Raw genomic sequence first — 13,770 nt, forward strand, 5'->3', positions numbered from 1 at the left:
TAAATTAAATAAGCAATCGTATAAACTACGTATTCTTATTAACTATATTAGATATTCAATAAACTATATGAGATATCTCAAATAATATATAAGATACATAATATATAATATATCTTTTATAGTTTATATTTTATAAGATATATAATATACCTTTTAAAAACTTTATAAGATATCTATTATACCTTAAACTTTGCAAGATATCTCTAAGGGAAGATACAAGAGGAAACAATAATTGATGAAATGGGCAAATATATTTGATCTCAAACATTAAAATTCTCAATGTGTTGTTGATATGTCTGCAAAATTTACGTGAATGTCAAAAATTGAAAAACGAGCAAAAGACAAACTAAACATAATACTAGTACAACATAGAAAATTAAAAACTGTTACACTAACCACACCTAAAACTAGAGCTAATGTCAGGTGCACTGGAGGGGTAAACATATACAAACCCGGTCACAAGACTTATTCGGTAGGTCACCCTTCAGGAAAATGATGGCGTCCTTAAAATATCCCGAGGGATGCTTTCAATTTCACAACTTGGTTTAACTCTTGGTTTAATAGTTCCTTGTATGTCGCTGCAGTAGCCCTCTATTAAGGAATTCCTGATAGTAAATGCAAGCTCTCAGACTGGAATCTCATATCAACTGAGAGATATAAACCCCACATGCAGGCGCTGATGGAATGTTGCTACATAGAAATTTAAAGTCCACAATTGGGAAGTAGCAATAATCTCTTTTCGCATAAAGTATGTTATGTCAACCTACCCTTATTGTCAATTTCTAGATGTAAACCAAGATATGAGGTAGAACTAACTTTATTGGCTGTATCCTTTATTCCAAGTTCTAATGGATAGATGCGTTCAGCATACTTACCAATTTTTTTAATTATTTAGTAAGAAGGCATCAGCTTTATATCGGAACGTGAAAATTAAAGGATAATGTTGGCTCAGGAGACTATAAAGTCAGCCTCATATGAATAAAGGAACAATTCGACAAGAAGAAGAGCACATATGGTCCCATTCTTAGTAATGAAAAGACAACTATCGATGTGTATATATTTACACATATCTCTATCATGTTTGTAAATATATATAGATTTGAGGCTTTAGAACATTTCCAAATAATAAAAGATAAAATAAGAATACGGTATTCAACAGCGATCTGCGATTGCTATGAAACAAAATTTCCTTCATAATATAAGTTCCATTTGAACAAATGTTATAGTTTTTGGTCTTCACAGAATAAAAGGTATGGAATATTTGTTTAAGCAAGAACAGATTAGTATAGCTTTGTTATAAAGTTTCAAGGAAAAATCTGTCAGGAGGATCAAATATACGTTTACAAGGAATTCGAATATTTCACAATTTTAAACACTTACATGACCATGAATGTGCAGAAATAATTATTAATATGTAAGTATGCATACAGACAAATATGGAGATTCATATAAAATGAGACGATCTTTAGTTCCTAATAGTTAAACTGAATCTATACTAAAAATCAACTGAGAGTTTTTAAAACAAAACTGTTCATATCATCAAATACTGAAAATGGAAAACATCCCGTCTAAGGTACGATAATATGATCATCAATAATCGTAAAGTATGACGATCTAGAAGTATAGTTTTAGGTGACCTTAAAACTATGATATACTAAAAAAATTCTACCTTAAGAGTTTAAAATTCTACAAACAGGAACTGTATTCATTATAACTGTCTTTGATTGGTTTGCTTTGAACTATTTTTTAACCAATTATAAAATATATAGTTGTTTATAAAGACTTAAAAATAAAGTGTATTCACAATTCGTATAGTCAGTCAAGGTCGTTAAACACTTATATATATTCAAAATTACAAGACTTTTCTTAACCGAATACTTGTACATACATACGAAAACATGTAGGATTTTACAAAGAAAATGTTGTAATTTAAATTGTGCTGATATAAAAAGGTAGACGATGACTTAATTAAAAAGAAATTTCGAGTACTACAATTGAGCGGTGAAATTCACGACCAACAAATTGTGAAATAAACATTTGTAAATGTGCAAATTTGTATGCGTTGCAGCGTAAACAGATCTTTAAAGGTAAGACTTTTTTCATAGTCCTTTTAACACGATGTATAAAACTATCTTATTTCGAGCAACCATTGAGTTGAATAGAAACATATGTTGTCGGTATTTATAAATATAAACATGCACTTAAAGCAAAAGTAACAACACTTTAATTTCGCGGTTTTTCAGCTCAAATATACTTTGAGTCTCTAAAAGATGCCAAAGCAGTTCCTTGGTACAAATAAAGCGAAATTCTAGGCTAGGTATTTATTATTCTACATTATTTTACATTATTGAACGTAGCTTTGGGTTGTTGTTTTGGTGTTTAGTATGCCGTCCATTTTTACTGAACACGTACACATTTTGTTTAGTGGGCAGCTGAAGCCCGTCTTCTGTTCGGGATATTCGTGCTGTGTTGACGACCCATTCGTGGCCTTCGGCCGTTTTCTGCTTTATTTGTCGGGTTGTTTCCTCTATGACACATTCACCATTGCAATTCTCAATTTTACGATTTTACAATATTATGGTGTAATGAAATCTTACGAAACCTAAAAACACTGCTTGATAAATACAGATCAGTAAAATCATTAATGTAACAATAGATCATTTCAAGATATTTTAACTCTTTTTGCAGTACATAATTGACGTTATCGTAATTGTCAGGTATATACTTGTAATAAGTATGATAAAAATGTAAATTGTTTCAAACATTCATCGCGTGCAATTTTAAGGCAAAGTATATATAATATCTCAGTTTTATGTATTGTAGACTTGGTAAACTGCAGTATCAAAATGAAAAAGAATAAGATAAATATAAAATTTAAAACTTCTAAAGAGACCGAAACTTTAACTATTCTTACTGATCTATAAACGTGTAGAATGTTTACGTATACTATGCAATTTGTCAAACAGAATTTAGTTTGAAATGCTGTTGATATGTTTCCGTATATATATTCTATATAATAAAAGTATAAGTGTTGTAAGAAAAAATCCCTGTTGTATCATTCTCCACCGTACGCTTATTCTGTCCTGTCTGACGTTTTTTCATAGTTATTATCGAGACTAAGTGATTTGAATGAAAAGATAAAATATAAAAAGATGACTGCTATTCATATACGAACATTCGTTCTGTTATGAAATGATAACCCAATTTTTACTGCCATCGAACGTATACTGACGTTTTCCCAAAATATCCTGCTGAATTTTTGGTAAATGACTTTAGAGAGTGACTTTATCACCCGATTATATTTAATATACAAAAGAAATATTGAACAATGCAGCAGACCACGTCGCCTACCAATATTGAACCACCTTTCATCCGTTTTAACTATTCTGGTCACATGTATCGTGTACGTATTCATTTTTATTATATGTTGGTACGCATTGATTATAGAGGAGAAAATATTGAAAATAAACCATAATATGTGTATATATTTCGATATATCAGAACCCATACCATTGTTTCAACTTTAATCAACAAATTCATTGAAAATAAACTCATCATAGATACCAGGACTAAATTTTGTATATACGTCAGACGCGCGTTTCGTCTTCAAAAGACTCATCAGTGACGCTCGAATCAAAAAAATTTAAAAAGGCCAAATAAAGTACGAAGTTGAAGAGCATTGAGGACCAAAATTCCTAAAAAATTTGCCAAATACGGCTAAGGTAATCTTCGCCTGAGGTAGAAAAACCTTAGTATTTCAAAAATTGAAATCTATCCTATCAAAGTTGATATATAAAAAGGAAATAATATATATGTCGATTTGGTGTCACGATATCACAGTAGCATGGGTTCGAATCCCGGCGAGGGAAGAACCAAAAATTTGCGAAAGCAAATTTACAGATGTAACATTGTTGGGTTGATGTTTAGACGAGTTGTATATACATAATGTACACAGCCATGTATCACCATCATTGATGGCGATCCGATGGATACATCTGTTGTAGGGTTGTCACTGACTCAGACGTACTTATAAATATAATTATTTTCTGTGACTGTATCTTACATTAATTTGTAGGATCCTTTACTATAGATAATTTGGCTGATCTGTAACAATAACATCTTCATTCCTTATATATCATGTACTGCAGTACGCCGCTAGATTAAAACTGACGTGGAAAGGTAACACACGGCCAGCGAAAGCTCTATTTTAAGAGCCCAGGTGGTCCTGTGGTCTAGCGGGACGGCTGCAGTGCAGGCGATTTGGTGTCACGATATCACAGTAGCATGGGTTCGAATCCCGGCGAGGGAAGAACCAAAAATTTGCGAAAGCAAATTTACAGATCTAACACTGTTGGGTTGATGTTTAGACGAGTTATATATATATATATATATATATTTATATAAGGTTTGAAGACATATGTGAGTTTGTGATTTAAAGGAATGGACAATATATATATAGTGTCGTCAAGGACATTGTTAAAACGTCGCCTGAAGATTGCCAGAAGGCATGAAAGCGCTAGTGACAATATTTTAACGAACTGTTATTATTTGATGTGAAATGTCAAATTTAAAAATATTATTATATATATATATATATATATATATATATATATATATATATATATATATATATATATATATATATATATATATATATATATCTAAAACTGAAATTATCTAACCTTGTAGTTAAAACAATAAATTACCCCTTAAGACATGACAGGCCAATTGCAAAATCATATATATATATATATATATATATATATATATATATATATATATCGATATAGTATTCTCTATTCGTGTTAATTTGGATGATTATAAGGTTTTTAAATGACCCTAAAACCTTTATAGATCAAAGGATAAAGTAAATTTTAAATTTTATAATAGTAGGATACGAACTTTAAAACAGTGTTCTTTGTCATTATATTTGTTTAATTTGCCTTTAAATTTTACTCGTATGAAATATAAGCAGCTTTTATGAAAAAGTCACTTTCAGAAAATTATGTATGCTAAGGTGTGTTTTTGTTGCACTTCAGTGTTCCGCGCTGTTTACCTCTTATGGTGATGTGTAATCCTCGGTTTAGTCTGTAACCCGGATTTGATTTCTGTCAATAGATTTATGACTTTTGGTGGCACGGTAGTATTTCCTGGCCCATAAGGCATAATGATAGCCTTTTTAGAATTTTCACCACTTTCTAACACTGCAAAAATTATACATTCACAGTTAACTGAAGTACTTTCATTTTATTATTCAGAAATGAATTTGAATGTGTATCATGACCGTTTACTACTTTTGTTGCTATTTTTAAAACCTAAGCCCACTAGTGCATTTAGGTCTTTAATCACGCAGTGAATACACAATTCAAAAAAATTCTTAAAAATTTATTTTCATCTGTTTGTAAAATTATTTTATAGTTTTCTACACCTGATTCATCCCCCGGTTTTGGAAAGTGGTGTTCAGTTGAAATGATTTTTTGTCCAATCACACTGTTCAGATACATTGACTTAGGTAGGGTATACAAAAGAGCAACCTAAATTCTGAAATGCAAATACTACCGTGCCACCTTTTGAACAATGGTATACTACTAATGCCTTTGTGAATAAAACATGTTTTTATTTAAAGAATATAAATAAAGCAATAACAAAATTAAAATAAAATATTACGAATGCATTACATTTCGAATTTTATTATTTAACGAAACTCTTGATTCATCTATCACGTCTGGAAGAATATTGTTGAGCTAAATAATTTGCGTCCTGTTCTGCTGAATTAGGAGTTATAAGTACGCATTTCCCATTTGATTTTGAAATACAATTGTAATTAATTCCAAAATATTGAGGATGAGGGAGAAATATCATACCCCTCCCACTTGTTAAATTCTTTGGATGATCTCCTATAAAATATGAGACTATTTGAAACGTTTTAAAGTTATTAAAAAAAGACAATATATTGGACAAAAGGACCTCCATAAGTCATTTTTTTTCTGACCAAAACATTCAAAAGAACACGTAAGACGGAAAATTGTACAGTAAAACCAAACTGACAATAATATAAATTACTTTTAAAACAAAAAATCAAACTGTAGCTTACATTTAAGTCATTGTAAATAAGGTCATTATGTTATGCCTTGAAACAGACTACAGAAACTAGGTATCGTCTGGGTGTTTGTTTTTTTTCAATTAAGGCTCTATCATTCTGAAATGAAATACCTCTATATAGTATTAGACAAACAAAAATATAGTATCTGTTTGGTTATGTGTTTAGAATTTGATTTGTGGACCACACATGTCCTTGTTAAAAAGAATAAGTGTAGTCGGAGTCTCTGTTTCATTGCGGAATTAACAATTTGTCCGTTTATAGATTTTGTAATCATAAACTGAGGTTTCAACTTTCTCAGATTATTCATATCATTTGTTTCATCTGCTAAATTCGGCCACAATGCAAGCGACAAAATCAATCAACACATTCCACATTTATCATAATCACTTTGTTCTTTGTTTTTATTTTAAAACTATCTAGAACCGGACGTGTTGAAGACACGCTATGTTTCGACTTCTGACTGTTGAGATTTTGATAAGGGACTTTCTGTTTTGAATTTCCTCGGAGTTCGATATTTTTGTCTAATTTACATTTTACGAAAATGTTCAGATCTATCAAGTTGTATAGTTCCGCGACATATCCTTTCTTTTTTCCGCAATTGTAACTTCGGTAATAAAACACCGATTTTGTACTTTCCATGAACAACAAGTCTATCGCCATGATTGCAACAGGATATTCTAACCACAAAACATTTTGAAACGATATGAATTCTAGAATGACTTATGAAAAGTCAGTTATCCAAACGACAAGGTTAAAATTTAAATTTTCGTATGACTTTTGAAAATTATTTTGTCTCTTTTTAGGTACAGCAAATTTAGATTATCAAACTTCAAATGAAAAATTACCTCAGATATTTAATTCTTGTTATTTATGAACTTTTCCGTGAATAAAGATTTTACATAGATCGTAGACCGTAATATGTTATTCTCAACATTATCGTTTTATAAGTAGTAAAAACTAAAATCACAAAATACTGAACTCTGAGGAAAATTCAAAACGGAAAGTCCCTAACCAAATGGCAAAATCAAAAGCTTAAACACATCAAACTAATGGACAACAACTGTCATATTCCTGACTTAGTACATGCATTTTCTCATGTAGAAAATATTGGGTTGAACCTAGTTTCATAGCTCCTCTCACTTGTATGACAGTCGCATTACGTTCCATTATATTTACAACGATACATGAACAAAATAGACATAATGGGCAGGAGTATGAAAATAAGAGTATAGTAGTCAACCTATAGACAAATTTTGTAATTTATACAAAGGTGACCGCTCATTAAATTTATTACGAATAAAGCAAGCGTTAGATTTCATGACTGACAGTCACAGTGTAGATACTATTCTGTACGCTATACGGAAGTCGCGATTTTCGAAGCGATGATTTCCAACTGGCTTACAGGACGGTTTTGCCTACGGTAACTTTTCTCATCATTTGTTTCTACAAAGTGCTTTGAACATCTTCAAGGTATATATAGCATCATAAATATGAGTAACTGTAACAAAAACATGCATTGGAATATAAAATATACGTGTGCATCACATCAACTTGGTAGAAAAAAGTGAAATCGATGGACAATTTTGCTCTCGTAGTACAAAGCAAATAATCTTTTATTGCAAATATTTGCATCAGTTTACAGTTAAATATATACTGTTTCAATATTCTTTTCGTATTTAAGTAGAATATTCGTATTTCCCATAAAAAAATATATTTTCCTAGAGGATCCCAAAATAAATTACTGTACGATCAGTCTAGAACTGACTGTATTCTAGAAGCGATTTCAGATTTTTTGACTGTATGATCAGTCGTGATTTTGAAGAAAAAACAACAGCAATTTGAAGGTATATACGTGTATATGTGATATTATGAACTATCCAGGGAACTATAACGTGTAATTACTTTCATCAGACAATACAAATATATTTCTGATGAATTTTTTAGACGGCAAAATAATTGTATTTTTGTTCCATCAGTCTTATTTAAAATAAAAAAATAAAAAAAAAGTAATACATGATTCGCTTGTGGACTTTGTAATAGTGTATCGTTACAGTTATCTGTTTAGCTATTACATTTTTAAAGATTATTTACACCGTCCGCCGTTGACCAATTGATGATAACATAAATCAAGCTTGTCTTTTAAAATAACAAAAAATGGATAAAGACAGCTTTGCGTAGGGGGATAATTCATGTGATATAATTTTGGTAAGTTTACAGAAAAAAGAAGGTCCATAATGCATTAATCGAGTAAAAATGGAGCAATTTCAGAAAACTTTAATGATTGATTTAGGAGGTGTTGGAAATACCTGATGAGTGCCCCCATATAATGTAATGTTCAAGTCCGTATCTTATATAAAGTAACCTCATAAAAGATTTTTACTAAAATTCGAAATAGACGGTACACAATACAATCATTATCATTTATGATAAGAAATCCGAATAAGATTAATTAATAGTTATATCAGTGACGGATTCAAAAAAAGGGGATCCGGCAGTTTGAAACCCTTTTTTAACTATCAATTCATTTGTATGGGAACATATATTTGGAATCCCCTTTTCTCCTGGATTGGACCCCTCTCCATTTAAAAATGGCCGGAACCCCCAATGTATATTAAGTGGTTTATGAGGAGATGCGCTTACAAAACCGGCGAAACATATTGTACCGGTCCAACGGACGAAAGGAAAGACGGACTTCTTTATCACTATAACCCCCCACTTGACAAAGTGGTGTACAATTGAGTGTCAAAAAGACAGTTTTCTCGTTTGAATTGTTTTACATTGTCTTATCGGGGCCTTTTATAGCTCACTATGATGTTAACGAACTCAAATTAATCGATTGATTGCTACATTGTTATTTACTTAACATTCAGTGACAAATATTGCATGCATGTACAGGATGAGACCAAGTACAATAATTTAAAAGATATGTTTTGCAAGGAAGGCCTCGACCAACCTGGATAAAAGACAAATAATTTTAACTGTCACTGGGAAATTAGTAGTATCTTTGATAGATGAATAAAAAGGCCGTCTTTGAACCCCTCAGAGAGATTTTGAAACTTTTATTTACAGACAATAATCGTGACACTCAATTTTCACGAGGCAAGAAATTTAAGGTCCTCATGTAGCCCGCACACAAATGAAACTGTGAGCATGTATGATCTAGAATTTTTACACTCACCAAATTAAAAAAAAATTGAAAGTAAAGCTTATCTCATTTTATTGCTTTTTTCTCTCAAATCTTGTTTGTAGCAACAACGGATTTAAAACACACTCTTATGGACAGCCTACTGTTATAGGAAGTACTTGTTTAGCGTGAAATTCTTGGATAATTGCCAATACCTTAAATTTGTACTCAAGGAATATAATTAGTCGGGCACTATAAACTAGAATGATCTCGAACAAGAAAATCTTACAACTACTGTACAAAAGTATCCCACATTCACATTGTAAAAAACACAATATTTTTGTATAGACTATAACTGTGCTTGAATTGTGTAAGATATCTTTCTGATAATAATATAGGCCAATCGATTATGTATATAATCTAGTAATCTATGGTTGTACTAATGCGGCGTAAAGCAACCAACAATCAATCAATAGTAATCTATGAAAAAATAACTAGAATTATGGCTAGCAATAGCACTGGAGTATAGAGGATCTATCCGGGCATTGGTAATCAGATTATGTTGATGATATTGTAAATTGATATGCTATGACAATTTTGTATGGAGCAAATATAGTTAAAATTCAAAAATGGTTTAACAGAGAAAAAATATTTATGAAATAATGATTCAACCCTTTGAAATAATTTGAAAGACGAAAACATTTGTTAAACTTGTCATGAATGTTTAAATACAGCTCTGTGCCTTGTCTTTGATAATATGCCAATATCAACCACTGTTTAAATGTACAAACTAAAGAAGCGTGACAGACATTTTATGATTAATTATTTTTCATTCAACCGTAATGACATCAAGCTGTTATACCGTTCCGTTGGTCGATATAGACCGATCGTTTGATATTGTCATATCTTATAGAATTCCTTCTTTAAGAATTTACCCATGTTGGAGTTCAGTATTTTTGTTTTCTGTACAGTTAAATGATGAACCATGTCCATAACTATTTCTCATTTTAAGAACAGCTTCATTGAAATCTGACCTTTGTATTGCATCATTTGTACACTCACAACACAGTTTAGTGTTAATCAACTGAAAAAAAAAACCACTCATCTTAATAACGAAATCGGTATATGAAATGAAAATGGAAGTATTCTTATATAAAGAAGGTCTAAAGACATATGCAAGTATTTGGTTAGAAGGAATCAACATTATAGATCTAAAACTGAAATTCTTCAACCTTGCAATCAAAAACAATAAATGACCCGTATTGAAAATGTGGAAATAACTTGACAATTGCAAAATAATTTTATATTTCTATATAGCTTTCTCTTGTGCTAATTTAAATAAGTATGAGGTTTTTAAATGACACTAAAACTTCAATGGATCAAATGATAAAGTCAACTTTAAATATTATTATAGTAAATTACGAACTTAAAAACAGTATTCTTTATTGTACATGTTTTGTTTGCCTTTAAATAAAACTCCACTGAATAAGGTTTAAGTAAAAACTTCTCTCTATGATCTTGAATTACAACTGTTATTAAAAAAAAATATTTTACATTCCTCTTCTTAAATTGTGCTGATGTTGCCTTTTTAAAATATGACAATATTGGGTAATTTGAATATTTTAAAGCTATTTAAAAACAATGACAACATCCATAAATCATTTCACGATTTCCAATACCGTTCGAATCATCATTATTTAATGCTCCTGATTTTTTTTAGAAATCTTCACTTGCATGTGATAAAAATGCGGCTCATTTCAAAAGTGTTTTGAAAAGTTTTGCATTACTGAGGTGATCTCTTGTTATGCTCCGATATACTAGAAACACATTTCATGAAAACTAGGTATTGTCCGGGTGTTTTTTTTATTTTAAAAAGAAAGCTCTATCATTACGAAATAAAATAGCCATTTTGTTTCATGGAAGATTCTTTGTTTCTAAAATTGTCCGTTTATCAAATTTGAAATTATAAAGGAAGTGAAGTTTCAATTTCCTCACGAAAAGTTGACAGTACATGTATGTTGCTATTTGTGTAGATACGTTTGGTCATCTAGCTATTCAACTTCTTCCATTTCTTGTATATCCTTGACTATGAAATATTCGGCTTGGAGCATTCCTGAAGAAGGTATATTCAGAAAAGGCTTTAGACGGACTGACATCATAACGTGCTGTTATAATTTTTTTTCCCGTATTATCGATCATCCATTTTCATTGTTCAGCTGCTGAATTTGGTTACAAAAAAGCGACTGAATATTTCAACCCATTCCACGTTCTAAAAATGTCCATTTATAGATTTTGTTATTATACACTGAGGTTTCAACTTTCTCAGAAAAAGTTGACCGTATATGAATTGGCTATTTGTACTTTTGGTTATAAAACTCTTCAACTGTTTCGGTTCTTTTAAATATTCGGCTTGAAACGTTTCCGAGGAAGATGGTGTTGTTTTCATTCTTTTTACTATTATTAAAAATCCACATACGTTGGTTCAGCTGCTGAATTTGGCCACAAAATTAGCAACAGAATCAATACTGAATGTGGACTCATTCATATCAGAAGCCGTTTACCCTGTCAACCCATACCGGTTTCCTCTTTTTTTTTACAACCTTTCCTTTTTTCCGTAATTGTGACTTCGTTTATGAGACGTAATACCAAATGTGTACTTTCCATGAATGACAAAACACATGTCATGATTGCTACAGGATATTGTAACCAAAAACACTTTTTGAAACGATACGAATGATAGAATGACTTTTAAGATAAGTCAGTTATCCACATGACGGAGCTAATAAAAATGCTCATTGTTGAAGGCCGTACGGTGACCTATAGTTGTTAATGTCTGTGTCATTTTGGTCTACTGTGAACAGTTGTCTCATTGGCAATCATACCACATCTTCTTTTTAATATTGTTAATCGACTGTAAAAATCACACTCAAATAAAAAAAAAATTGGTATATGAAAAGGAAATCAAATATATTTGTATATTTATATATAGAAGGTTAAAATACATGTGCAAGTTTGTGGTTAAAAGGAATCGACAATATATATATCTAACACTGAAATTCACCAACCTTGCAGTTAAAAACAATAAATGCCCCTGTCTATTATATCGAGTATGGTTAAACCTAGCGTAGATCTTGACAAACTAGCAATTCACATGGTTGAAAATGAAAATTCCGCATTAAAGGTTACAGTACAGGAACTCAAATATAAATCGGAACTAGAAAAAGCAAATTTACAATCGAAACTTGATTTACAAACATCCAAATCTGAAACTTGCAAACAAACATATGAAAAATCTATAAAAGTTTTAGAAACAGGAGCTGAATCCTTGAATGAGAAATTACGTGACAAAGAAGACAAACTTGAAATGTTGCAAAAGTCGAATAAAGAATTAAGTTCTGTAATACAGGCAAAAGATGAGGAACTATTACTTGCAAAACAACAAGAAGGTGCTGTGGTGAACAAGGAAGAGTTCAAAACAGTAACCCATCAAAGAGACAGAACAAAAGCTAGCCAGAGTAAACCAAAAACACAGCAACATGAGGTGAAGGAAAGGCCTTCTGTAATATTAATTGGAACATCTAATATAAAAGGAATTGAACCGTCCAAATTATCCTCCAAATTTACCTTGAGGAAGCTTAATGCGTATACGTTTGAACAAACAGAAAGCCTGCTCAGAGATGTAAACAAACAACCAGATGTAATAGCTTTCCATTCTCTTACTAATGAAATGGTGGATAATTCAACAGAGTACTGTGTCAACAAAATGAAAGATATCATAACTTCAACGTTGGATAAATTCCCTTTATGTAAAATTGTGCTATCCGCTCCCACACCAAGGGCGGATAGTTGTTCACTAAATAGTCAAGGTCAATTAATCAGTGCTTTATTAAAGAATGAGTATGTAAATAATGAAAAGGTGTTCTTTTGCGACAACAGTAATCTCTCCTTCAAAGGAAAGGCAATTCAAAGATTCTTAAGTAAGGATCAATTCCATCTATCTTCACAAGGTGTAAATGTGTTAGCATCAAATATAAGAGATGCAATCGATGAGGCCCTAAATCTCCCAAAACGTATACCAGCACAACAGAGAAATTCTGATTACAGGAATTACAATCACACAAACACAGATTACAGAGATTATAATGATTATGGCCAATCAAATACAGACTACAGGAATTACGATGAACCCTATAATAACAGTTCTAGAGGAGGTTACTACAGACGTGGAAGAAAATGGTGACGATAATGCTCATGATGAAAATTCTGATAATTACTTTATAATTAAACTTTTGGTTGTAAAAACTATAAGCTCTCAGTACTATTTTGGTTCAATATTGTTAGCTTGCAAGTTGTTTTAACTTTGGTAAATTTAGAATATTTTTTTTTGGTTTTTTTGGGGGTTTTTTCTCTCTTCTTTTTCTTTTTTTTGTATAATTAAAGTTTAGTTTTTTGTCACACATCTGTATTACTAAAAAGTGGAGAATTTTATTATTCCAAAAAGGGTAAACTTTATAAGTAAAGTTACGTGTATATATAAATATAG

General features: G+C 31.1%; 1 protein-coding gene across 1 annotated transcript in view; it reads left to right on the top strand.

Annotated features, from left to right (window-relative positions):
• The first annotated feature begins 1,836 nt into the window (after positions 1-1,836).
• Positions 1,837-13,770, top strand: part of LOC143049758 (uncharacterized) — a 68,442-nt gene continuing 56,508 nt past the window's right edge. Inside the window, exon 1 of the mRNA XM_076223474.1 lies at positions 1,837-2,087. The gene's annotated coding sequence lies outside the window, so the exon portion shown is untranslated. The remainder of the gene's footprint in view (positions 2,088-13,770) is intronic.

This window comes from Mytilus galloprovincialis, chromosome 10 (genome assembly GCF_965363235.1).
Source record: "Mytilus galloprovincialis chromosome 10, xbMytGall1.hap1.1, whole genome shotgun sequence".
NCBI lineage: Eukaryota > Metazoa > Mollusca > Bivalvia > Mytilida > Mytilidae > Mytilus > Mytilus galloprovincialis.